Consider the following 25,923-nt stretch of genomic DNA (forward strand, 5'->3'; position numbering starts at 1 on the left):
TGGCCCTTCAGAAAAGGGTGCTCCCCTTCTGACTGAGACTTCCGTGGAACTACTTGGTCAAGTAAGTTTGCAACCAAACACTTTCAATATATTCAGTGGCCCTGCCAAAACTTTTGCCACAACCAACCAAAACGACCAAGAAGGGTCCTAATCTCGTCAAAAAGAAACATACCGACATTGGCCACAACGAACCGCTACAAAAAAGTACTCGTCACAATGTAAAAAAAATCATAAGAATCCTGACTACCCCAAAAAAAACGGGTCTGTTTGAGCGAAAAACTGGCCATTCACAAGCAAGCTCTTCACAAATTCAACTGTCTCCCCAACCAAAAGGTCAGAACAAAGTTCTGTCTAAACAATCGGCAAAACGCCAATGCATAGACTCCGACATCCAGAGTCTGTCTAGCTCGGCCGATGTAAGTTCTGCAGACCTATGTAACTTATCTACATATTCAATTGGAAGCAAAACACACAACGCTTCCTCCTATGAAGCTACTCCAACAAATGCTTTCGACAAATTGGCAGCGAAGTCAATCCCTCTGAATGAAAACCTGCGCAAACGACGCTCTTGTGAAGCTTCAATAAAGGAAAACTCAACTGTCGCAAAGGTATCATTCTCACCTGTCAGCTCAAAACTAAACCCTAAGCTAACATTGATTCAGAGGAAAACTGATGTTCACTTTCGCACTAGAGTACATGGCGATACTACCTCAAAACTTGCAACAACTTCATGGAAACTACAACTCCGGAACATTCATGCGGATGAACATGAATTAAATTTAAACAGAGCTAATGTTCTAAACTTATTCGCCTGTGTCCCTCAACTCCGGACAATAACAACCGACGACATAAAAATCGTTGAGTACGCAATGGAAAAATCTACAGACCAAGTGCTGCTACACATAACTTTGCGTGCTGTGAAAAACATCTTATTACAAGCAGTCGAAGAGCTGCTGGTCTTTGGATTTGACATCACCTTGGAACCTGGCTTGATAAATCAAAAAGGAATTTCGACCCGGAAGACAAATACAAATAATTCCGAAAGTACCACCTGCCGGATGTCCCTATGGAAATCTTTAGCATTTCCGCATAGATCGCGAAACGACTTGGACCGCTTAGCCGGAAGTGATGGAGGCAGATCTGTTGCTAATAGAAGAAACAACCAAAACCATTAACAATGAGTGACTCGGATCAAGCTTACTCTGATGTCCTGGAACACACGTGGCTTTACGCATTTGTTCAACAACTTTACAGAACCTCGAGACGATGTCTTCATAATCTGCCTTCAAGAAACATGGCTTCGTGAAGCGCCCACCCGAGATGGATACAGAATCTTTTTAAACCCAGCCAAAAAAAACTCCAAAGGTCGTCCTTACTCAGGCTTAATAACTATGGTGAAAATTTATAATTGGATGACCCCCATTGTTGCAGTCAACCCGAATCCATTTGTGCAGTGCACGATTATTCGATCTGACATGACGAACTCCAAGACACACAGTCACCTACTTGTAATCAACTGTTACTGGAATCCAGCAATGATCTCCACCCCAGATTTCATTGATAAGGTAACAACTTTAATTGACAACGCCTTCCTCAAGTACACCAACTTAGCAGTGATTGTATGTGGCGATTTGAATTGCAGCTGGTTTCGATTCAATCCTCAATCCATGGAAAACAACCAGATACCTGAGTCTGATGTACCTGAACGAGGTCAATTTTGGTCTCGAGCCCTTGCCTCACGTAACTGTCAGATGGTAAACGGCAACACAAAAGGTGACCAACCTGGAAGCGACTCCAATGTAGAAACACCTTAGACTACATTTGGGCCTCTCGAAATCTATTCGAAAGGGTCGTGCCACTCGAGGTCGTCCCGAAGGCCGAAAGCGATCATGACATGTTATGTCTATGACTAGATCATGAAATCTACCCTCATCCCAAGACATACGATCTACCGCTGTCAATAAATGCTGCCGAAAATAGGCTTAAAACCAATGGCCCGCAAATCTTGAAACTAGCTTTAAGTCTTGCTGATTCAAATGATGTTGAATATGCTCCGATGTTCGCCGCGTTCTTGCCAAAACATTCTAATTCAAGATTATATGGCCACAGCCCAAAACATCTATTCAGTAATGAAATCGCTGCAGCAAAAAAAGTACTGAGGAAAGATCTACGTCTGATAAGAAAGTCCCAATATGATCAAAAGACATACAAAAGGACTTAAAAGATCGATGTCAGGCATACAGAAATTGGCTTAAATCTCACTCGATGATAATTGAACAAGACAGAGCTGAAACTATGTTAAAGTTAATAGTCACCAAAAACACGCGCAAAATATGGGCTCTATTAAATAAAGGAATTACAAAAACAATCTCAAACATATCAAATGAAATTTCGAGCTCGAAGTGGGTCGACTACTTTACAAAGGCATATGAACAGCCGCTCCAAGACCCACAAGTTCTTTCTTCCATCTCTTTTAAAGCTTGGGATATAACTCCTTTCCCATGAAGATTTAGTACTGGCCATTCAGAAACTAAAGAACTCAAGAGCAGCTGGTCCAGACCAAATTTCGAACATCACGCTAAAAAAACATAGGCATCCCTGGGCCGAATTTATGGAAAGTCTGTTTCGTCAAATCTCAACGTCAAGACAAACGCCTGCTTCATGGTCCAAAGCTATAGTGGTACCAATCTACAAAAAGGGTAACCGAGACGAACCTTCGAACTATCGGCCCATTGCCTTGCTGGACACGATGGGAAAAATATTCGGATCGTTTCTTCGACTGAAGCTGATGGCATGGGCAGCCAAGGAAAATCAAACAGACTGTCAACAAACAGGCTTTGTCGAACAAGTAGGTGTTGACGCAAACCTCACCCTACTAACCATTCTAAAATTAGAAGCCCTAAAAGCGAAGAAAAAAATCTTTTTCGCATTTGTCGACCTCAGACAAGCGTTTGATGCAATAAATCGCGAAAAACTCTGGTCCAAACTATGAGGGTGGAACTGTCCAGCTCAAATTCTTGACCCCCTCATAGCTCTGCATACTAACACTACAATACAAGTGAAAGTGAATTCACAAGGCGTACTGACAGAGCCAATTCCCCCGCACAAAGGTGTCAAGCAAGGATGTCCACTTGCCGCTGAATTATTCAAATTATTCATCTCTGATCTACCGAATTGGCTGGAACCTGCGCACAGTTTTTCTCCAAAGATAAATGGAACTTCCATTAAATGCCTTGTATATGCCGATGACATTGTGCTAATTGATCTAACTCAGATCGGCCTGCAATATCTATTGCTCAGTTTAAATGAATATCTAATAGCCAATGACCTACAACTAAACACAGGAAAAACGAAGATCATGTGCATTGGAAAAAGTGTATCAAGGAAAGACCAAAATTTCAAATGGGCTATTGGAAAAGAAAATCTAAGTATTGTAACTTCGATTCGATACCTCGGCATCATGGTTAACAACTCCCTTTGCAAATCTGCATGGTCAACCGACCTTTTGGAAAGAGCAACTAAACTAGGTCTACAAGGAGCGAAAATTAATAAAGACTTTGGAAAATTTTCAATAGCGCCATTAATTTCATTCTACCTGCAGAAGTTCATCCCCACCATAACCTTTGGTGGAGCGACAGGGTGGAATCTCAACTATTCCCTGTGGCAGCAGCTTGAAGGGAGGTTCTGGAGACGAGCATTAGGACTTCCCAAATATATCTCAATGGCGGCTCTGAGATATGAACTGACCCAGAACTCAATCTATATGACAATATTATGGCAACCCTTATCGCTTCTGAGGAAAATGTTGCTCGGATCACAAATCCCAGCATATAAAATCTTCGTAAATAATAACGAACATCCACACTCGAGCGTACTTCAAACATGGAAGTCTGAAATAAAAACCATTATGGAGGCCGCCAATATATCTACTGACGAGCTGATTGATCGCCCACAGCACGCAAAAAAAAAACTTGAATCCTGGGATTGGATATCAACTTACGAGCACCGAGCAACTCTTAAATCCACTTTCACAGACTCGACGAGTATGCTGAAATTACATTCCTTACTGAAGTATCTCACAACCTGCCCCTCCCGTTACCACAGGAACCAATTCCTGAAATTCAGACTGAACGCCCTGAACACCAGAGAATCATTATGGCGACGCCGATCTAAAACCATTTCTTCAAATAAATGCAGATTTTGCAACTCAGGCGAAGTGGAGACACTAAAACATTTAATAACAGCTTGTACTCAGCTTACCATTCCCCGAGAGTTACACCTGCTCTCTTATAAACCCATCCTGTACGATGCAGATGAGTGGTGGGAAACTGTCTCGGCTGGGAGAAATATTAAGCTCACATGCAGCATAATCAACTTCCTAGATGCGATACTGAGCACAGAACAAACCTGAAGAAGTGAACCAAGACTTTATTTATGCGTGAGGAATGATGGACAAAACTTAAAGAGAAAAAGAAAAAGAGCTCTGTCCTTACTAACAGCGGGGAGCCGAGTACTCTAATTTAGCTTCGAATGGAGCACTTTATCTAAATTTTTGAGTTAGTGCTATGTAACAAAAGTTTGATACACGTATTGAACTGCAGTTTTACAACAACATAAATAAAAAACACTAAAAAAATTAAAAAAAAGTATTCAAAACGTACTCACCAGCAATGTTACCCGATTTGGTAGAGAAATTAAAAGAGGTTCATTTGGGAGATAAGATAATGGGACAGGTTTGCAAAGGATACCATAATCACATGTGGTTTAAATTTTCTAGCAATGCTGCATTCTCCAGGCATCATGAATGATGCTATGTTATAATACTTAACAGCCTGCAATATCTGTATACAACATTGGAAATAATGTTCTTATTGGAGGCTAGTTGTGACATCACAATTGACCTGTAATAAGAAAATGACATCACAATTGCTCTGTAATCAGTTACTACGCTTCAGTTGTAAAGCCACAATGCCACCTGCTTGAACCAGCAGAGAAAATGTCAGCTGTCAATTCAGCCTTTAATTAAAGCCGTGAAAAGCTTTTCAAATTCCTTGCTTGTGGAGTCGTTTCCTGTGACACATTGCAGACCGTAATTGACAATGAACTGTTTATGGTAGAATTTTTAATTTGTGCACTGCTGGGAGTTTATTTTTTATTAACAGTTTATAAAAATATGCATGACACAGTAATTGAAGCTCTAATACAGAAAATATAACAGAGAAAGGAGAGAAGAGAGAAATAAATACATACAAATAAATAAATAAATGAGCAGATAAAAGCCCTTCCAACCCCTTGAACAGTTAATCCAGATCCATATCCAAAAACCTTCACCAGATATCTTCAAACACATTACATTTGTTTTGCCTTTTTTAGTATAAACCATTCAATAAGGGACAACGCATACAATACCGAGTACCCCATAAAATTGGAGAACTTCCATTCCCTCAGATTAATTATTTTTGCAACCAATGGAGCCCGAAAGAGCAAAGACTTTTGCAGATAAGTTAAACTCTTCCAGCGAGGTATTCTCCCCTAAAATCAGCGTCTCAAAATATAGTCTAAATCCATCCCCAACAAATGCCCTACATATGCTCCAAAGTGCCGGTGTTATGCTTCCATCCCAAACATGCAGCAGAGTCAACCATCCTCCGTGTGTGCATCCTATCAGGGGTCCAACAGACCCTGTACAAATAACTTGATCAGCCTTACCATTTCAACTAAGTAGTTAAAGGTAATTTTAGGAATGTTCCCACAAATTGAAATCCAGGTTGTCTCTGTCATCTGAGGGGTGGGGCAATTGGACCATGCACCCTTCAACTTGCCGTTCCCCAACTGTGTGCTGAACAGACGTTTGCAAACCAAAGAGGCCATATCTTCCTCTTCACCTGCATGTACTATGACTTCTTTAACAGATGTACTATCCCCATCTAATCGCAATGAACCCAACGCAGACCTTAGTGATCTATATTTCCCACAGGTGCAGTCTTGGAGACAAAGGTCACCAAGAGTGCACTGCTGTGGCAATAAGCCACGAGACAACGGGCCAATACCGCACCAGGTAATGCCCTCATGGCCCTAGTTAAAGGCCCGAGCATAGCGAGGGCCTTAACGAAGCCCCAGGGGCATTACCGTGGACGGTATTGACCCGCCGTCGAGGGGCTTATAGCGATTAGCACCCCGGCCCGTTAGACCGGGGTACTAATAGCATTTCTTTCTGTTCCGAAAGGCTGCCGCAATTCGGATCATAAAAAAAAACATACCTGAGTCCCCGGCAGGGGACGAAGGCAGCCTCCAGCCTTGTGGAGGCTCAGAGTGGGGATTGTCCCAGTTCAAGCCTCTTCATTGGTTAAGGCTGCCACACCCCCCGCCGGGAACAAAAACAGGCACGTAGGTGTGTCCATGGGATTACACCGTGGTATGGGTCAAAAACGTGCTAGTCACCTTACGTGTATCTCGTGGACACACCCACGCCGGATACTAATGGAGTTTAACACATGTGAGCAAGAATCTCTGCATGTCATTACTTGTTTTAAAGCCCAAAATGAAAACCTGTTTTCAATGCATTTTATTAAATGGCTTGAACTATTTTTCTGAAACACCTTAGGAGCTGCTCTTGTGTTCATTTGAGTCCAAAACGATTCTATATTGATTATATGGATCAACAAATGGAAGATCTCTTACAATACATTCAGCAAGTACCGAGGTATTAAGGAGAATGACAGTGTGTGGCCATGTATTATAAGGAATAAAGTACCCTCTACCATACATAAACAGCATTTGGCAAGTCACCTAGGAGTTCTGTGACCTCATAAAGGGATTTGGCATTCCGTCGTTTTCCTTTATTTGGTCGCGAAACGCCTTGGTGAGTTGTAATATCCTTATAATGTACGGTAAGGGTCATATTATCCTATAGATCATGGGATTGCAAAATGGAAAGCATATTATATTTATATATGTTCATATATATTTGGTTGGGACCCTGTATTGTCTTTCTCTTTTGTATTTGGTGACAATAAAATAAATGGTTGGCTGTGATTACATCAGCTCTAATGCATTCACATTGCTTCATGGAATAAAGTTATTCTGGGTTGCTGTGTATTGTTATCCCTAAAATATCATGCTCCATCGACAGTCTTAACGGGAAAAACACAACATTTTGAGAATGCTCTCTTTCACTAACTACCACGTTCAAGAAAGTGAGGTGGTTCATGTTGTTAATGTAAGGTGGCCGAGTGCCATCTAGCGATGGAAATGTGAACAAAGTTGCAAGGAACTAATGAATTTTCCGTGCAAATGAAGTTGTTCTTTTTAGACAGTAGTTCTCATCCTTGTCGATACTATTTTAATCGATCACACCAATTGTATGTGACACCCCTCCAAATCTCCCCCCACCATACCATACCCCTTTGTGGAACACTCATGCTTATTCTGGTGATTCAGTGCAAATTGGATTTTGTATGATTGCACGACACTTAACAGCTAATCATGTGGGGGGAGGACACCCCGCACCCCGATCACCTCCAGTGTGTGTCACTGTTATTATCCATACCATCCAGCAGACTGCATTTTTGCCACCAAGATAACGGTGCAGAATTGTTCTCTATGCACCGTTCGTGTGAACGACATTGCAGGGACCAACATTATCACTTGCCAACAAATTAATAAAGGCAAAACAGTGCAAAGACAGGGTAATAAAAAAAAGAAGGCACTGAGTTACTATTTAAGCTGTATAGCCTGTCAATTGAGCGGTTCTGGATCAATACTATTGGCCATCTGATGTAGCCCATGGGCAGGGGTGTACAGCGAATGGTCCCCCTATGACTTTAAGTGCACCGGGACTAGCCAGTGTAGAGCCCTGGCAGGCACCAAAAAAGGGCTCCAGAGCCGGGGCTATACCAGGGTTCCTCAAGACTAGACCCAGATATGCCAACCCCCGCAGGCAGCCCTTTAACCGTGCTGCTCTTTGGAGTATTTAATATTCTTTTTAATAGTCCTCTGACATATTATGTTTTGCTCAAGATTCCTGAACAGGAGCCCCTTGTTCCTTCACATAATTTGTATCGAATGTCATCTAAGTCCTGTTTGATAAGACTTTTGGCTTCCTGGCTTATCCTCTCTCCCTCTGCTGAGATTCCTTTGTGCAATTAAAACTTGGTTTTAACTGTAACATACTGAAGTGAGGCCTTCATATTCATGTTAAGCACTGCTTTATAATGTACAATGTTAACATCCATCTTTTTTTGTCCATATGCATCTATAGAGGTATATATATATATATATATATATATATATATATATATATATATATATATATATATGTGTATTGGCACTTGCTGTGGTCTATCTATTATAAGCATAGAGCTAGCTTCACGATCATTTTGCTGCTTGCGTTCCAATTGCATCTGTACACGTGTAAACTGACTTGATATCTTCATCTGTTTCTGCGGCATAAGCTTCTTCACCCTGAGCCCAAGATGTCACTTATCCTTGTTGCTTTCTTGATGCCTTATAGAATATCTGCATTCTCTGATCCCTGCATCTCTTCTGTGCGCGTCATCTCTTTTTGTGTGACGTCACCATTCATCCTTGCCTTTCATCTGCTCTGCTTCTTCGGTAATCTCATTCAGATAGCCATCATATTGTTTTGCATGCAGGTACGGTTTCCTCAATGGGTACCTTGCCTCCCTGATTGTCTTAGGTACTGGGACTCTTATGGCTACTTCACAGAGTCCACACTCTGCTCTTTGCTGATTCAATTGTTCTGCATACGTCACATACTTTGGTTCCCATTCTATAGGTAACATAGACTGGCAAGTTAGAGGGGGAGTACTTGGCTCCTCCTCGACACTCCCCCCTCTGGGCAATTTATCGACCACTCTCTCATCATCCTTCATATCTAGACATCCTTGTCTGAAGAACAGCTTCTTAGGGATCCATATTTTTATGACTCCTTTCAGACATCTTGCTGATTTCACATGCTCATCCTTGTTCCATGACATGAGCATGCACTGTCCACTTGGACTGCAATAGATCCATCTACCCACATGTTTCTTGTGTTTCTTTGGGTACAGGAACTTGGTAACCTCAGGTGCATGGATACTGGCTTTCACAAAGTCTCTTATCTTTCATCTGTTAGATCCTTGGGCTTCCATCTTGGTTCAACATCAATCATAATCTTTATCCATATAGCTTTATTTTCTGTCTTCCTGCACTGTGAGATTATTATTTTGATCACGCAAAATCCAAGCAATATCAACACGATCAGTGCGCCAAGAAATTTGAACACATCCGCCATCCATTGTGGAACCCAAGAGAAAAGTGATCCAAACCAATTGTCATCAGCAATGTCTTCTACTTCATCTATTATCTGGCCATGGAGTTTTATCAGAATGTCGATGCCCTCTGTCAAGGTTCCATTCTCGTCATCATGAGAGGGTGTGAACGTGCAACATGATTCTCCAATTTTTGCACAAACCCCTTTATCCATAGCTGTGATCATACCCAAGACGTACCTAGTCTGGAGACTCATCAGTCTTATGGCTCTCATCTCTTATCTGATTGCATTGAATCCCTTTATGCTGGTGTTAATTGTCTGCAGCAATTTGCATCTGGTTATCTGTAGCCACATGGTATTTGCTCCAACTTGGATTCTTGGCATGAAGATCAATGTGAACACTGAAGAAGTTTGGCTGAATAGTCTGTGTCCATATGGGATAGAATCAAAAGCTTCTATTGATTTGGCTCAGGTGAGCATCTGCTTTTGGGAAACTGTCAAGATTCAGATCACTCCTTGGAATCACTAGTGCTAGAACATGGACATTCACCAATGTGTATATTCCTCCCCAGTCTTTAGGTAGCCTTATGTAGGCCTTGGATCCACAAGCCCAATAATGATGCATTATTACTGCTGTTCCATGCACCATTCCTGATGTATCAAAGATACAATCATATTTCTGGTGTTCTCCAACTTTTCTTGTACCTTTCCCTCTGAAGCACAATCTTGAGCTCTCCAAAGGCACTATTTGCAGGGGTCCTCCTCTGTCTTTGACCCATGTTAATAATTTAGAAAGTCTTGGCCACAATGATTTGCATACCTCTTGAACATTCAAAATAGTAGATTCAGGACAATTAGTTACCATCCAGGTTCTGCAGATCACCACTCCTTTTTCCCAGCCATCTGGTGATAACACTTATCCCCAGATCTGCATCTGACCTCTGTTCTTCCAAATTCGAATCTCATCTGTAGTTTTTCCTGCGATCTCCAATTTCTTGTTCACGTATCTTCTGATTTCTGCTCCTTTTACTCCAGGTTTCTCATATTTGATCACAAGCCTTCTTGTTTTTGCATTGTTTCTTGTCTTTATATCTTGGATGTAGTCATCTTCATCTGGCTCTGTCTTTTCAGTTGCCCATTTGAGAGAAGCATCTTGGCCCATGAACTGGCCTCTTGTTTTGCAAAGTGCCACGTGTGAAAAACAATGTGTTGTTGGACATCTATTTCAACAGCTATGAAGATCTTTGACTTTCCCGGGCTGTATGGCAGGAGTGCACATTCCAAGCATTCCTCCTTTAATGTTCTTCTCCTGAATTCCTTCATATGTTGGTATCATATGTTATTTCCCAAGTGTGCTGTGCTGTCCAGGTAATCATTTAATTCATAATTATCTTCCTGTGTGCTTCTTTTAAATCTCATTCTATTCATATGAGGTTCCATAATCATATTATGAAGTGTACCCATGCAGCTTCTTCTCACTGAATTAATCACAGGAACATCCGTCCGGGTTCCCTATGTAGGAGAAAGCTCAGAACGTCTCATCTGCTCAGCAGCCCATTTAGGCATGAAAATGTCTCTTATAATCTCCATCTGGGATCTTCCTTTTGAAACTGCTTTTGGATCAATTGCCACTGGACCAGGTGTATTTGCATGTATTACTTGTGTAGGCTCATCTTTTATCGACCCTTTGCCTTGCCTGGTTTTCCCAGACTGTCTCTGGCATCTAGAAATGGTCTCTAAGACATGTTTTGTATGTGAATTATTACTAACAATATCCATCTCAAGCTCAGGCAATTTGCCATCTTTCTTTGGAACAGGAATAACTACATATGGTCCAGGCCACCTAGTAGTTGCCACACGTACAATTTCCTTCTGCTCAGAAATGTGCACAGGAGTGTTAGCTCCATGTGCACCAATGTAAAATGCTGTTCTCACAGTCAAGGAAAGCAGTACAAGTATGAACACTATACATGTGTAGATTATACAGTGGAACCTTAACCTTCAACATCTACTTCTTGGACAATGTGAGCGCCTTTCTTCATGTGGTAGAATGATGTCTCTATTTAGATTACCCATCTTGACAACCAATGGAAGACAAAACGTAATCTTTAATGTTTCAGCATGGTGAACTGCTTCTGGAAACTGCCGTCTTGATTCAGAATGTCGTCCTTGATCAATTGTCTGCTTACTGGATGATGAAAACACTGTTTCTGTGTCTCTGGAATCAGTCTTTCACTAGTCGAACTGTAGACGCCTCTTTGTTATGAAGAAAAACAACCTTAGTAAGCCTATACAATCTGTATGACATAGATTATCTCCCAACCTATGCCTCGAATCTACCTCATCCCAGAAGACATGTTGAATTTATTTCAGCAGGAACCAAAAGTCTTTCTCTATCAGCAACCTCTCAATCTGTCCCTCGAAGAAAAGTTTCTACACTGATCTGTGATTTCTTTCAGAATAGATGCTCACATGGATAATGATACCTTCCAGGATCGCATTCAGATTGGCAGTGTTTCTTGGATCTCTGAGAAAGGTGCGCACATTAGTGTGCCTCCCAACAAGGTGCAGATATTCTTCAATTAGACAAAAGAACACTGCACTGACTAGTCTATGTGCTGCTTCATTTGATAGGGACATTTCTACTCTCCTCACTGTATTCAGGTAATTGCAAGAACTGTTCAGAGATGACTATGAGCAATCTTCTTATAAATTCTTCATTCTTAAGATTGTGTAAAAAGGCTGGAATGTGGGTGGTTCTCCACACCAGCGAAGGATAATTGCACAGTACTAACTCAAAATAGTTAAGAATGTTTCTAGTAAGGTCATCACTGGGTAACACCATAAGTAAATCCAAACAGGAACTCTGTGTTATACGAATCTGGGTATTGTACCCTTTTCCAATTGCTGCGTCCACGATCAAAATCTGGCATAATCCGCTTCTTATTGAGGCTTAAGCATGCCTCAGTCCAAAGTCAATAAGCTACTGTGGCTTTAAGAACAAAAAGATCTTCTTTCACTCTGAAATGACAGCACAGAGTGTTCAAACTAGTTTTCTGTGATCCTTTTATAAATGAATTAAAAGGAATGTCCCAAACCAAGCCACAGTCCACTGGGTTCTTTGTCTTTCCACTTGTCAGCTTCTGCGTCCTTCTTCCTCATCATCGATCTTGTCTGCACGTGCTGTGGTTCTTCCCCGATGCTTGTACTTGCTTCGTCGTGTAGGCATACAGGCAGAGGAGTCTTTCCAGCAAAGATTTTCACGTTTCCCAGGAAAATACTGGCACGCCTACCCTGCACTTTGACAGCAGACGGCGTGATGTCCTCCATAATGAAAGGGCCACAAAAGCGGGACTCATACCACTTTTTTCTCACGTGATTGCGGATTAAAACTCCATCTCCTGGGAATAGTTTGGGAATAGAAAGTTCTGTAGATTGGTCTGTTGAAGCATCTCCTTCTGTGTTCTGTACTGTTCTACACCCTTGTCTCCGCAGCTGTCCTGAAATGACAGAGATACTGGAAGTCATACAGGTCAAATACTCATGTAATTCCAATCCTAACAGTTCTGACGTAGGCTGAGCATCACTTCTAACTCTGGATGGAGGCATTAGAGGTGTTCTCATTCGCCTCCCATTCACAATTTTGTGGGGTGTGAGATGGTGGTCAGAACCTGGTTGGTTCCTCAAAGCAGTGGTAGACAATGCAACCACCCCTTTTTCAAGGTAAGCTTCAACTTGGCTATTCTTTCTTTTAGCAAGCCATTGAGCCTCTCACAAATCCCAGTTCCTTGCAGATAATAAGCCGAAGAAAACGTGTGCTTTATACCAAGCAACAAGCTAATCTGTTCAACAATTGTATTACCAAAATGAGGACCATTGTCTGACCTCATAACTTCACATACTCCCCATCTAGGAAATACCTCCTGCACTAAAGACTTTGCTGCACAGGTGGCATCTGGGTGTGTACATGGGCCTGCTTCTATCCACCTTGAGAACGAACACAACACCATGACCAGGTATCTATTACATATATGCAAGTGCTGGAAAGGGCTATTAGGTCTCGGCTAACTGTGCGCAGTGTATGCCCAGTCGTGAATTGTTGACACACCATACATTTCACTATATAAAATACAACATGCAACATCAAATTCGGTACAAACCAATACTCAGCAATAGTTGCAGCGAGATTCTCCCTAGTTGTATGCACAGGGTAGTGTAGCTGTTCTAACGCCACCCTTAATAAGGCTACAGGCATCAACGGTTTAGGAGTGCTGTCCTGTGGCCACAATGCTTCAGAGGGGTTTAAAGAACACCCTCTTCAAGTCCACAAATTCTTTTCCACTTGGGGTGCTTCCCCCTGGATTTCCACTAACTGCGTTTTAGACAAATGGTTATACCCTTCAGATGTAATCATCATTACAGTCATTCTTTCATTTACATCACAAGTTTCAACATTCATCATCCATATATCTGTAGTTGTTATGCCCTTAGTCTCAACGTCCGCTGTTTGATTTCCACGTGAAATAAAATCTGCCCCTTTAGTATGGGCTGCACATTTAACGACTACAATGGCTACTGGGAGTTGTAGTGCCTTTATGAGCCAATCCAATAAGGCAGCATGTTACACTGGTGTGCGGTCCGCTCGGAGGTAGTCCCTCCTCTTCCAACGTGCTAGCCCTGCGTGCACCGTTGACGTCACATCGGAAGAGTCACTGTAACTGTTACTTCCTGGTCTGCGTGTCTCTCGATCACGAGTATGAACGCCAATAATTCTGCAGCTTGTGCGGAATAATGAGACGGCAATCGAGTACTAATAAGCACAATAAATACCCCATTAACCGTGTGCTTTACCACAGCGGCACCTGCATACCTCTATCCATCGTTTTGATCGATCTTTGAAGAACCGTCAATGAAAACAATCTCTCTCCTCCTGCCAATGCATTCTCCTTTAATCTAGGGAGCTCATCACAGAACTCTTCATAGTTTGCGCAATGGTGTATAGGCTCTCTTATGTCATTGGCTCAGCTATAAACATGGCTGCATTCACTATTTTAAACCTAACTATTATGATCGCTCAATTGGATATAACTACCTCATAGGCAGAAGCCCTTTGAGAAGTCAACGTGCCTTTTGGTTTTTCTAAAATGGCAAATAGTGCATGCTCATCAAATAACGTCATGGAACATCCCATTACTATGCTTGCAGCTTTCTCTATGGCGAACGCTGCGGCAGCCAAACTTTGTTCGCATGGAAAATGATCCCTCATTACTGGGTCTAAGAGTCCGCTGTAATACGTAAGGGGCTTATAGCCCAATGTGGTTCTCTGTGTGAGCACTGCTGTCATAACATGTGAAAACAAGAATAATTCCTCTGTATAATTGGGAATCCCAAAAACTGGAGCAATGCAAATTGCTTTTTTCAATTCATCAAACCCAGTTTCCATCTCCGCAGTCCACACAATGTTTTCCTGTGTTGCCTGTGCTTTCTTTAAGGCCTGTAATAGGGGCATTATATAGAAGCTGTAGTCAAAGACCCATGCTCTGACGTAGTTACATAATGCCAAAAATCTCTACTTGTGTTTTATCGTGTGTGGCTTGGCCATTTTCAAAATAGCCTCAGCTCTTTCAAGAGTACATTTTTCCCTTCATGCGAAATCAATTGGCCTATTTATCACACTTCTTGTCGACAACATTGTAACTTTTCCTTGTCAACCTTATATCCTTTGTCAGCGAGTATGATCATCAGCTGGACAGAATTGCGCCTGCACTCTTCCTCTGAGGTGCTGCAAACTAGAATGTCATCTACATATTGCAACAAGACACTTTCCAAAGCGATATTGCTTAAGTCTATCACCCTGAAATATTGCGCGTCAACAGGTATACTACATAGAATTGTAGATGGGTTCAGGACTAGAGGGAACTCGGACTCTACAGTTTGGGTTATTGGCCTTCATTCTTGAATTAGTCTCCAAGACCCCCCCTTAGATTTTTTGATAGGACACACTCCTGGTTTCAATTTAATCTTCACTTCTCCAACCCCCTTTACTAACCCTACGTCATAGGGGCCTGTGGTCCATAATCAAACTTGCACATTTGCCCTATCTTCGTTAAAATATTTAGGACGCTTTTGCGGTAACATAATTTTTTGAGAAACTTCTCTTTTAATTGCTCTTCCCCAATAAGTAATGCTCATCTCAAATATCACCTCATCGTCAGATGGGTGATCCCCAAACAGGTCTTCGTCAGTGACGTCAGTCAATCTGTAACCTTCTCCAATGGTGATCACTATGCACCAGTGTCTTGTCTGCCTTCATCATCATTGCCATCAAGCAAAGCCATTTCCCCATGCACTATGGCTGCTTGTATCTCTAAGGGAAAGACTTGTCCCTTTTCCTCGAGCATAGGAATCCTTGGCCTAAACAAAAATTAATCGGAAGTTCTCATTATTCTACCTTCTAGTCCTGGCAACCATGACATTAGAATGCGAACTGAAAAACCTCTGGTTCTAATGGAATCGCTCTCATAGCTATTTGTCCTGCAAATGCCATGATCATTTCACACACGTTTACATAATGCATTCCTGGAATTGAACACACTATACCTTTGTCAGTAAACAAAATTGTCATATTCAATTTCGTCATTAAATCTCGCCCCAATATATGAACAGGTGTTTGCCTCGAATATAGCAGTGGCACCTTCATGTCGCATTCTCGTATAGAAAATGGTAATTCTTCTCTAAAAGGAACTCAACTTGTAGATCATGTGAATCCCTGAGTATTCATGGCATTGCCAGACATACAAAATGTTCCCTCTCTTATACATGAGCGTGTTGCACCTGTGTCTACTAGAAACTAAAAATGTTTGCCTCCTATACAGACGTCCACCCTTGGTTCCTCATGGGGGTTTGGCGTCATGGATAGTATTGAACACATCAGGTCTCCCAGTGAGCTGTCCTAATGTGGGTACAGCCTTGTCCCATCACTTGTGAAAGGATTCCCCCCATTGGCAGTGACATCTCCTATTCTAGGAGTCATTACCTGACCTGTGTTTGTGGTTTTCTGCTCTAATTGTCCATCTCTCTTTACCTCGGCTCAGTGCTTGCACTGTCCCTTCCCACATCAATCCCTGCTGTGCTGTCCTGTAGTGCAGGGAAGCAGAAAAAGCTACTACCACATCCCATCTCCGTGGCGGTGGCCTTGTGCTTTATCTCTGTATCAGTCACGATGGTTCCGGACTGCACCTGGAATACCGTGGGTCACCCAGGAACCTCCACCACACCACAGACCACACGTACACAGAACCAGTACTCAGGGCACATTGTCAGAGACTTACTACCTGTTGTCCCCCTGGAAGGAAATCCCTGAGGAAATGTTTGCTTCTAAGTGGATTTGGGAGAAAGGAGTCCTAACCAAAATTCCAGTCATTCTACATGAGTACTTAAATCCAATGATGGGTTAAGTGACGAATCCAGGGAGACTGTTACCTCTCCTCAAGGGGGGGCCACTCCCTTTGGGACTAGGGAGGTGAGCCTGCTATGTTTAACACCCCCTAGGGGACACGCTAAGCAAGATTCTTCTGGCGGTAACTCCCCCTTAGGGGACAGAGACCTCAATAGGGATATAGGTCACCATCCTTACCCACCGCATTATTGACACCTTTGTATGGTATCTAGAGACCGATGATTTACCATGATCTCATACACTCTTTTGTAATGGCTGACCTTGCTTCTGCCTTTACTTGTGCTCAATCTCCACTGAAGACTGAGAAACAAGGGAACCCATCCACTGGGAGTGCCTCCCTGGGACAACCATTCCCAAGAAGCTTTCACCAGGCCCCGCAGAGTTTAACCACGCAAAATAGATCAAGATAGATGTGGCCGCAGAGAAAGGAAGAATGCCAGGGTCAGCGTGAAGGTCCCAGACGCTCACCAGCAGGGTTCAGCTGGATGCAGTCAATGGCTGACCAAAGCAGGCTGAAACTGTGAGAATGAGGAAACAGATGCTCAGCCAGCCGACGTGGTGCACATCTGAGAAGTTGCATCACCCCCTCTGCTGAGAAACTGTGAGACTATGTGGGCCAAGCATCAAATACCCACTGTGGAGTCCAGGTGAAGAGTTGTATAAGCGGCTCCACGATGAGAAGAGAGGCAATCCAATCCCAAACCCAAAACACTGTCAGGCACACTGTGGCTCAATGGGAGAGGGAGTTGGGTGAAAAAGAGAGAAAGAAGAAGTGCCCCAGAGTGGCAAGAAAAAGAGAGAACCCCAGAGTAGCGAGTGAGAAAGAGAAGCGCCCCAAATGGTGAGTGAGTAAGAGAAGCCTGCTGGAGTTGAGAGTGAGAAAGAGAAAAGCCCAAGAGTAGGGAGAGACAAAGGAAACCCCCTGTGTGGGGAGCAGTAAAACGTAACACCCGAGAGAAGCAGAGAGAAAACCAGTATGGGGAGTGAGAAGGAGGAGCAACACCAGAGTGGGGTCTGAGAAAGAGAAGCGCCTTAGAGTGGCAAGTGAGAAAGAGAAGCGTCCCAGAGTGGGAAGTATAAAAGAGAAAAGCCCCAGCGTGGTGACAGACAGAGAAAACCCTGGAGTGGGCAGTGAAATAGAGAAACAACCCAGAGTACAAAGTAACAGGGAAAATACCAGATCGGGAACAGAGAAATTCCTGAGAGTGGGGGAGAACAGAGAACGGAGGAAACCCCTGAGTAGTGAGAAGGCGCAATGCTCCAGGGTGGGGGCAGACTGGGAACCTTATGAGTAAAGAAAAAGAAAGACTGACAGAATCCCAAAAGGGGTGAAATTAGAAGACTCTCAGAGGAACTGGAAATAGACAGAGAGACTTATGCTTGGACCTCTTGGCAGCAGTCCAGTCCACCAAGAACTGTCTACTCTAAAATTGAACTATAGACACAGGCCTTCTCCAAAAGGGGGCACGCTTGTGGGAGAGTGGGTGTCAGAAGCCAGCAAGCATCCCTCCCAAGTCAAAGTTCACCAAAGACTTGTGTTGTTTGTCAGTTTCTCTTGAAAATAAGGAAAGTGGTTCAGTTAGAAAAGGTTTTCAGACGGAGAACTGTTGTCTTGTTTTGACATCATGACGAACACCCTTGTGACTTTCTTCTGCAGAATAGGGTTTGATGTTAGGAAAAGATTCATTTTTTTCTGGTCAGAAGGGAATAAAGAACCGTCCGTCAGACCAATGTCTGGCAGTCCATGTCCTGTTTCTAAATCACCAAAGTAGAAAAGGCAGTACCTCTGTGCTTGTTTTTCTAATATTACCTTGATTCTGTGCATCTGTGGTTGCTTGATCTCAGTGTTCTACTTGGAGTGTAGGCAGCTTTGTAGGCTCTTGTTACGATTCCTGTTTCCAAAGTAGAACATGTTTGAAAGTAGAGGGCTGAGGTTTCTTTGGAGAGTAGGTTTTTGTACACATCTGGCAGGCAAGGGTGTTTTGGTGATCCAGCGTTGAAACTCGCTTTTACCAGTTTGTTAAAGGTTTCTTCTAGGAATGGTCTGAAATGATTGAGTTCTGTTTGTACTGTTGGGTTTCCTTTGTCTGATAGGATGTTGATTATGTTTTGGGCAATTGCAATAATAGCCTCTTGTATTTTCTTTATTTTGCTTCTGAAGTGGTCCTCTATGTTGTTGCTTATATTTTGGCATCGTATGGGAATGTTGCTGCATGAAATGTTGTCTTTTTAGTTAGTTGAATATTTTGTACATTTCCTTTTGTGGGTTTGTTGCTGATTGGAACCTTTCAGAGTAGTGATATCTTATGGTTTTTAGCACTGCGGCTTTGTACAGACTGATCTGCTGTTGGTACTTGATAATGTCATTTTCATTGTAGTGTTTTCTCCATTTTTTTTAGCTTTAGGTTGTTTTTCTTGAGTGTTCTCAGTACTGGCGTGAACCATTGTGCTGCTCCTTTGTTTTGTGATGGGTTGAAAGTTTTTAGAAGCATCTATCTATCAAAAGAGTTTGGAATCCACATATGAAATTCCTTTTTGAAAATATCTGTCATAACCATGTGTGGCAAGGCACGCATACCGCCAGGACCCAAACTTGAGTACTGGACGTGGCCATGACACTGCCGGAGAGGCCCCACTTACCACAAAACGTCAACAGACTGGGTCGTCTTGACCACTGCAGGGAAGTATGATGACGAAAGGGAGGCCACTCCAGCATGGAGCGATTGTTGGCTGGGCTGGCAGATGCAGCAGGAAAGATGTAGGTCAGTCCTCAGCAGGGTTGTCCCCGGCAGCATCAAGCAGTGCTGCATGGGGAGTATGCTGCCCAGGTGGACGAATGTTCCCCATGCCCAACTCCGGTCCGGTTCCCAGAAAGGGACTAGCCACGCCAATAGGGGAACAAGGACGGGAAAAATGGGGCAAGCCTTTCTCACCAGCCCCAGCCAGGGAGATAGCAACACACACATAAAGAAGGAAGGGCCATATCCATCCTATCAGGAGCAGGGGAGAGGAATTTAAAGGGCAAGAAGGCATTAGGTTGTGGTTGATTGATTCTCACATGTGTGATTCGAGTAGACAGACATCACAGAGGAGGAACCTGATGTGTGCACCTGGGCATACTGAACACTGAAGAATGGAGAAGGATGCAGAGGCCATGAACTTTAAACCCACTACAGGCCAGGCTGAATGCAAGACTAGGCTACTCAGAGAGGAGCGTACGCTGAGGGAAGCCTTCCTAAGAAGAGAACCCTAAAGATAAAAGAGACCTCCACAAAATGTGCAGATAACTCTCTATTTGTTGCTGAGAAATTAGGTGTATCCGGCGAGAGAGAGGTAACTCCAGTACCGGTGGGTAGGACCGCCGCACCAGGAGAGGGCAGTGAGGCACAACTCCAGCTTCTGGCTGTGCCAGAGCAGCCCTGAGAAGCTGTGAAAATGAGGGGGAAGTCCAAAGCGGAGACCAACTGAAAGGTTGCATAAGCGACTCTGCACAGACCGAGCTGCAGAAATGAGTGAGACGAGCCTCAGGAAGCCGCTGTGGAGTCCTGCTGAAATGTTGCGTAAGAGGCTGCATAACGACAGGAGAGCCGATTCCACTCCATCAGGCATCCAACGGCGCAAGTGGAAAAGGGAGGTGGTCAAGAGAGCTAGAAAGGAGAAGCATAGCCCAGAGGAGGGGACTGGAAAGGGAAAGAGCCTGGGAATACCTCAGAGTGGGGAGTGAGAGTAAGACGACCACAAGAATGGGGAGAGCCTGAGAAGACCCCAGAGTGGGAGCGAGAAGAAGAAGAGCCCCAAAGTGGGTAGAGAGTGAGAAAGCCATTGAGTAAGGAGGAAGAATGAGAAGAACCCAGAGTGGGGAGAGAATGTGAAAATCTCAGAGTGCGGAGTGTAGACTGAGAGAACACCACAGTGGAGCGGATGAAAGAATCCCATAGTGGGAAGAGATAGTGACCTGGGGGTGAAGGCCTTTATTAAAAGGGTCAGGGCTGGGTCCAGCAGCCATCCCTGTCAAAGTATTTCTTTGTTGTGTTGATGATTCTTTTTGAGATAGGTAAAGTAAGCAGGTTACAGCATGATTCCGGACTAAGGATTTTGTTATTATTTTACAGACATCCTGACGAGCACCCTTTTCACTTTCTTTTATAGACTAGGGCTTACGCTTGTGGAATTAGGGAAAGATTATTTTGGAATTGACAACAATAAAACCTTTAAACTGTGTCTCATTGTCCAATCCTTGATTTTGACCTTTGAGTGTAAGCAAAAGATTTAATCTGAAGCGCAAAAAGTAAGTCTGCCGTTTTGCATTAGGGAATCTCTTCAAATATTTGGGGATTGTCCACAATTTCTTCTCATTAGAGGCCATATCCATGTATAATTTATAGATACCAACTCCAACTGCTTCTCTTGTCTGAATCTAGATACATTTCCAACGTTTTTTTTCCACTAGCACTGGGCTGTTAATGAGGATTTCAGTACTAACCCCCAGCATTGACAACAACTCATCACATTTGCTCTTAAAATAATCTACTACTGCAGCAGATTTTTTGTATGTTACCTCGATGTTTATTGCCACAGATGAAATCACATATAACCTAAGAGAGATACCCGGGGCTCTCCCACATCCATAGTCAAGGCGGGGAGAATTATTTGCTGCTGTGGCACTGTCCTTGGATCCCACAACAAAGCAGCACCAGTGAAATCAACATAGCCGGTGAAATGGGGAGACTGATACCAGACCGGTCTGTGTTGAAGCCAAAGTTGCAAGTGGCAACATTGTATGGTGAACGCTGAAGCGAACAGTGTATGAAATGCATGTGATAACCAACGCGAGTAAAAAGTGAACGACAGATGAGTGATTGAACTAAGAAACCGAGATATGATGCCCTTGACAGAGTTGTCCAGCACTGCGTGGGTGCTCATTTGAAAGTCTCTGTAGGGTGTCCAACTGAGAATTAAGAAAGGTGAAAGATTGGCAAAAGGACTAAACATCGAAGTGGTCCTGCGACAGGTCAAGCAAAATTCTGTGCACAATCGAAAGTCTTCGATGTTAATGCTATCAAGCAAGTTGATGATAAAATAGATAAAGTTGGTCCGAGCCCAGCGGAGGGAGACTGATTGAGATGACAAAGTAGAGAGAGTTGGTCCATGCCCAAAGGAGGGAGATCAATTGGAAGCTTGTGGGATAGAGCAAGTTTGTGTTGAGGTGAATTGGAGTTGATCTGAACCAGGCGAGGGAGACTGATTGAGCATTGTGTTGAGGTGGATCTAAGCCCAGCTGAGGGGGTCCATGGTGAATCATGAATCTCTCGAGAAATTGGATACGTGAAAATCTGACAAGCATTGTATTAAAGGGGATCTGAGCCTGGCTGAGGGGGATCCCGAGGTTGATAGTGAATCACCTGAGAAATTGAGTATGTGTGAAAACCTAAGAGGAAAGGGACTTATTGTTTGTTTATCAGATCAGGCCTTCTGAAAGAAGAGACTTTGAAAGGCAAAGAGACTTGGGTACAGAAGTCCCTGATGCTAATGTTTGAACTGCACTCTTATGCTAGAAAAGCCAGAGACTGTGCCAATCTCGAGTGCACCTCCATGTCCCATGCTGAAAACGTGGGGAAGAGAGGGCAACGGCCTGAACATCCTGAAATATCCTTTCTTGAACACTTCTTTCTTTTATGTAACATTGTTTCCAACACTATTTGTATTTAGAGTTAAGGATTGGCAGGCAATAGGTTTATCAGTATAGTCCCTTTTATTTTGACAAGACACCACTAGGACTGCGTTATTATTATTTGATGGTCGTAGCATGCTCCCATCTGTAGATTTAGGATTAGATAGGCGTTTTTCAAACCTGTTTCTGAAGTTCAATAAACACCCTTGAACAGTGGTCACTTGTGTATGTCTTACTGTTGATACCATGCCTACATGCCTGTACCATGGGATGGGGTGCATCCTCAAGTTAGTGGATAGTGGGCCCCGGTGGTTTGGTCACAGTCCTCTGGTTACCCTCCTTTGGTCCACATCGTATGTCAGGGGACAGCCACAGAACCCTCAGATGTGGACTGAAAAAACATACACTTTGCTTCGGAAACAGACAATTTCACCCTCACAATAAATATAGCATTTACCTGCAAATGTTACCAATCAATCTGCAGTTACAAAGAAGTTAGTTCTACCCCAGGTAGATGCAATGCAACCTCTCGAAGCCCATGCTGGTTACAATATTGCTAGTGTGCGGATCTCCAACCATGGGACTAACTGTGAGTCAATGTGCTGACGGTGACCCAGGGCTCTGAACCCTTGGGTAGATAATTCATACCATCAGGGCATTCAATTCCTTTTCTACCAAACAATCATTATTCCCATAGTCTAATAGTATAAAGAACATATCAGATGTAATCTCAAATTGTTCAAAGACACATATAACTCTGTAAGTGGATATGTATCATCCTCAACGAGGGTCGGAGTATCAGAGTGTATAAGACTCGTAAAGGTCCTCAGATCAACTGTGTCACACAACCTTTCCTGTCCATTGTCTCATGGCAGAGTTTTCACTCACAAAAATCTAAAGTTGAAAGTTGAGCATAAATCAGCATTCTATACACGTTCAGAGGAGTTACAAAACTTACCAAGAGCTTTTCCAATAACCAGCGCACACAAGACCGGGGTACTTCCCCAATTGTGCAAGGCAGTAATTGGAAATGGAACAGAATCCTAAAATGGGGATCACCCCTGATAAAGGCTTGGCCAGACCTCCAAGTCCAAAGTAAGCACAGGTGAACGTGGGAAAGGCAGCCTATCCCAGTCTGTCCCTAATTGCAAAACACAGTAGCAGACACTCCTGAAGAGTAAAACCAAAGGGTAGGGAACAGAGTAATAAATAAAGCAGAGACCCCAGTCAGTCAGTGTGGGTTGTTGGAGGATGTTGTGGTAGACATTTGGAGAACACTGGAAAGCGATAGGTGGAGATTTAAGATGTTGCTAGAGACAGGAGAGGGAGAAGGGCCATGAGGAGTAGGTGGTAATGCCATGATGTTAGGGTAATATAGTGGACAAGGAGGATGTGACATCCGGTGGTAAAGGTGGCAGTATTGTCAGGAGGTGTAGGTGGTACAGAAGAGGCAGTCATGACTTCAGGAGGTCAGAGTGAGGCAGCAGCGAAAGGTGTAACATCAGAAAGCAAGAAGGTGGTGATCACACCCAGAGGTGCACAAGGCACTTAAGAGGGGGTAACAACAGCAAGATTTGGTGATGTAAGCAAGATTGCATACAAGGAAGAGGGCAACATCTTAGACAGATAAAATACAAAGAAACAATGAGGTCTGATTGCCATATGGCAGATGGAGGAGGTGTGAGGAGGAATTAGACACAGACAAGGAGGTCAGAGTAGGAATAGTCAGGGCAGCCAAGGATGGGAGGCACCTAGTTTGGTGGAAGGAGTTAGACCGGCCCAGGGGATAAATGAGGTGACGGCAAGCAGAGGTGGCAACTCCTGGCTCCATCTCTCACCGCAACAGAGGAGTTGCACCTACATCATCAGTTGTTCGAGGAGAAGACAAGGCTGACACAGGGAGTTTTGTGGTACTAGGTACCAGGACTGCCAACAGCTTTTGGCAACCCTCGGGAAATCACACAAAACTACCAAAAAACTTTTTAGAGTTCAGGAAGCCCTGAAAAAGTACAAAAACACTGGGAGGGGAAACAATATCACATCCAGCGTGAGAGGCTTAGTTTTGGTTTCATTAGTTTTATCGTTGTTTTCCTTCCATTTGTTTCTTTTTGTGTGAATAAAACGTGTGAATCATACTTCATGAGCCCAGTCTTATATCCCGTCTGAGCCCTTTGACATCCATCATATGCAATGCAATAGAGTAGGTAGGGGATACCCACCCACCGAAGTTAGTTGAAGAGGTGAAGAAGAGCTAGAATTACATGAAGTGGAGGGTTCGGCAGAAGGTAGTAGATCACATGTGCAAGATATGTTATGTCATTTAATGAAAAGTGGTTTTGTGGTAGTGCATTTCTGCTAGTGTTGGTGGCCAGGTGGTACATGCTAGCACACACAGGTGGGAGCGATTAGTGGTTACATGGGAGTGACCGTTTCAAAACTCATATTTCTTAGAGTGCAGATGGAAGTACGCAAGTCCTCGGTGTAGGTATGATTCTGCATGGTTTGTGGCAGTGTCATATGTGTATGTCTTAGCCGGAGGGTTTTTCTGAAGATCTTTTATTTGCCAGTGCTGTGACCCTGGAAGATCCATTACCTTTAGATATACAGGGTCCCTCTAACATGGCTAAAAGTGAATAGGGCCTTGCATTGAGCCCTGAGCCGCTCTGACAAAATTAATGTGGTGAGGGTGGTGTTAGCAGGCAACAATCTGGCATGTGTTTGTGTTTAGGTCCCTATTTGTAGTGTAAAGGTGCTGGTATATTGAAAGGTGAATTGGTTATTGGAGCAAAGGAGTGGCAGTATGAGGCCATTGAAGTGTCCTGTTATTGAAACTGAAGCCAACACTGAAGCAGTAGAGTTCCAGTCTGCCATTAGGCTAAAGTGCAGGACCTCTGTTTTGTTATCCATCAGTAGGAAGTGTGCCTGCTGATCTGGGTTCCATTTTATCATGAGGTTATGGTGTTGTTGTCCTATGTCTCAAAGTGGGAAAGAAATGAAGGAAAAAATGACGCAACTGAGTACAAAGTACAGGCTATTCTTGATTTAAGCATTTTGTGCAGGTGTATTGGAATGTGTCAGTGAAACTAATCCAAAACAATCCCATCTCTATTTTGTTCTTGTTTGGTGGCTGGTGCTCTAGTCCAAATGACCTAGCCTTATAGAGGTGTGTATTCATGCATGTTTTGTGTGGAACCAGCGGGTCTTTACATCCAAGTAAAGGTTACGAGTAGGTTCACATTTTCCAATTGGTCTGACCTTTCATAGTTTCTGTGCTGGTTAGTCTGTTGTGATCGTATTACTCTATTGGTCTACTGAACACGTGGTCAGTTTGTAATAAATCACATTTGATCCTTGATACTTTTTTCAGCCTTACTCTTCTGTTTCTGTGCATTACAGAAACTTGGATTCTTCCTTCTGATACCACCTCCCCTGCAACTCTTACCCCTTCGTCCTCTGCTTTCAGCCTCAACTCTCGGTTAACTAGGAAAGGAGGAGGCACTGGTCTTCTTTTCCACCTCT

Source organism: Ambystoma mexicanum, chromosome 4p (genome assembly GCF_040938575.1).
Source record: "Ambystoma mexicanum isolate Mex_15411 chromosome 4p, UKY_AmexF1_1, whole genome shotgun sequence".
Lineage (NCBI taxonomy): Eukaryota > Metazoa > Chordata > Amphibia > Caudata > Ambystomatidae > Ambystoma > Ambystoma mexicanum.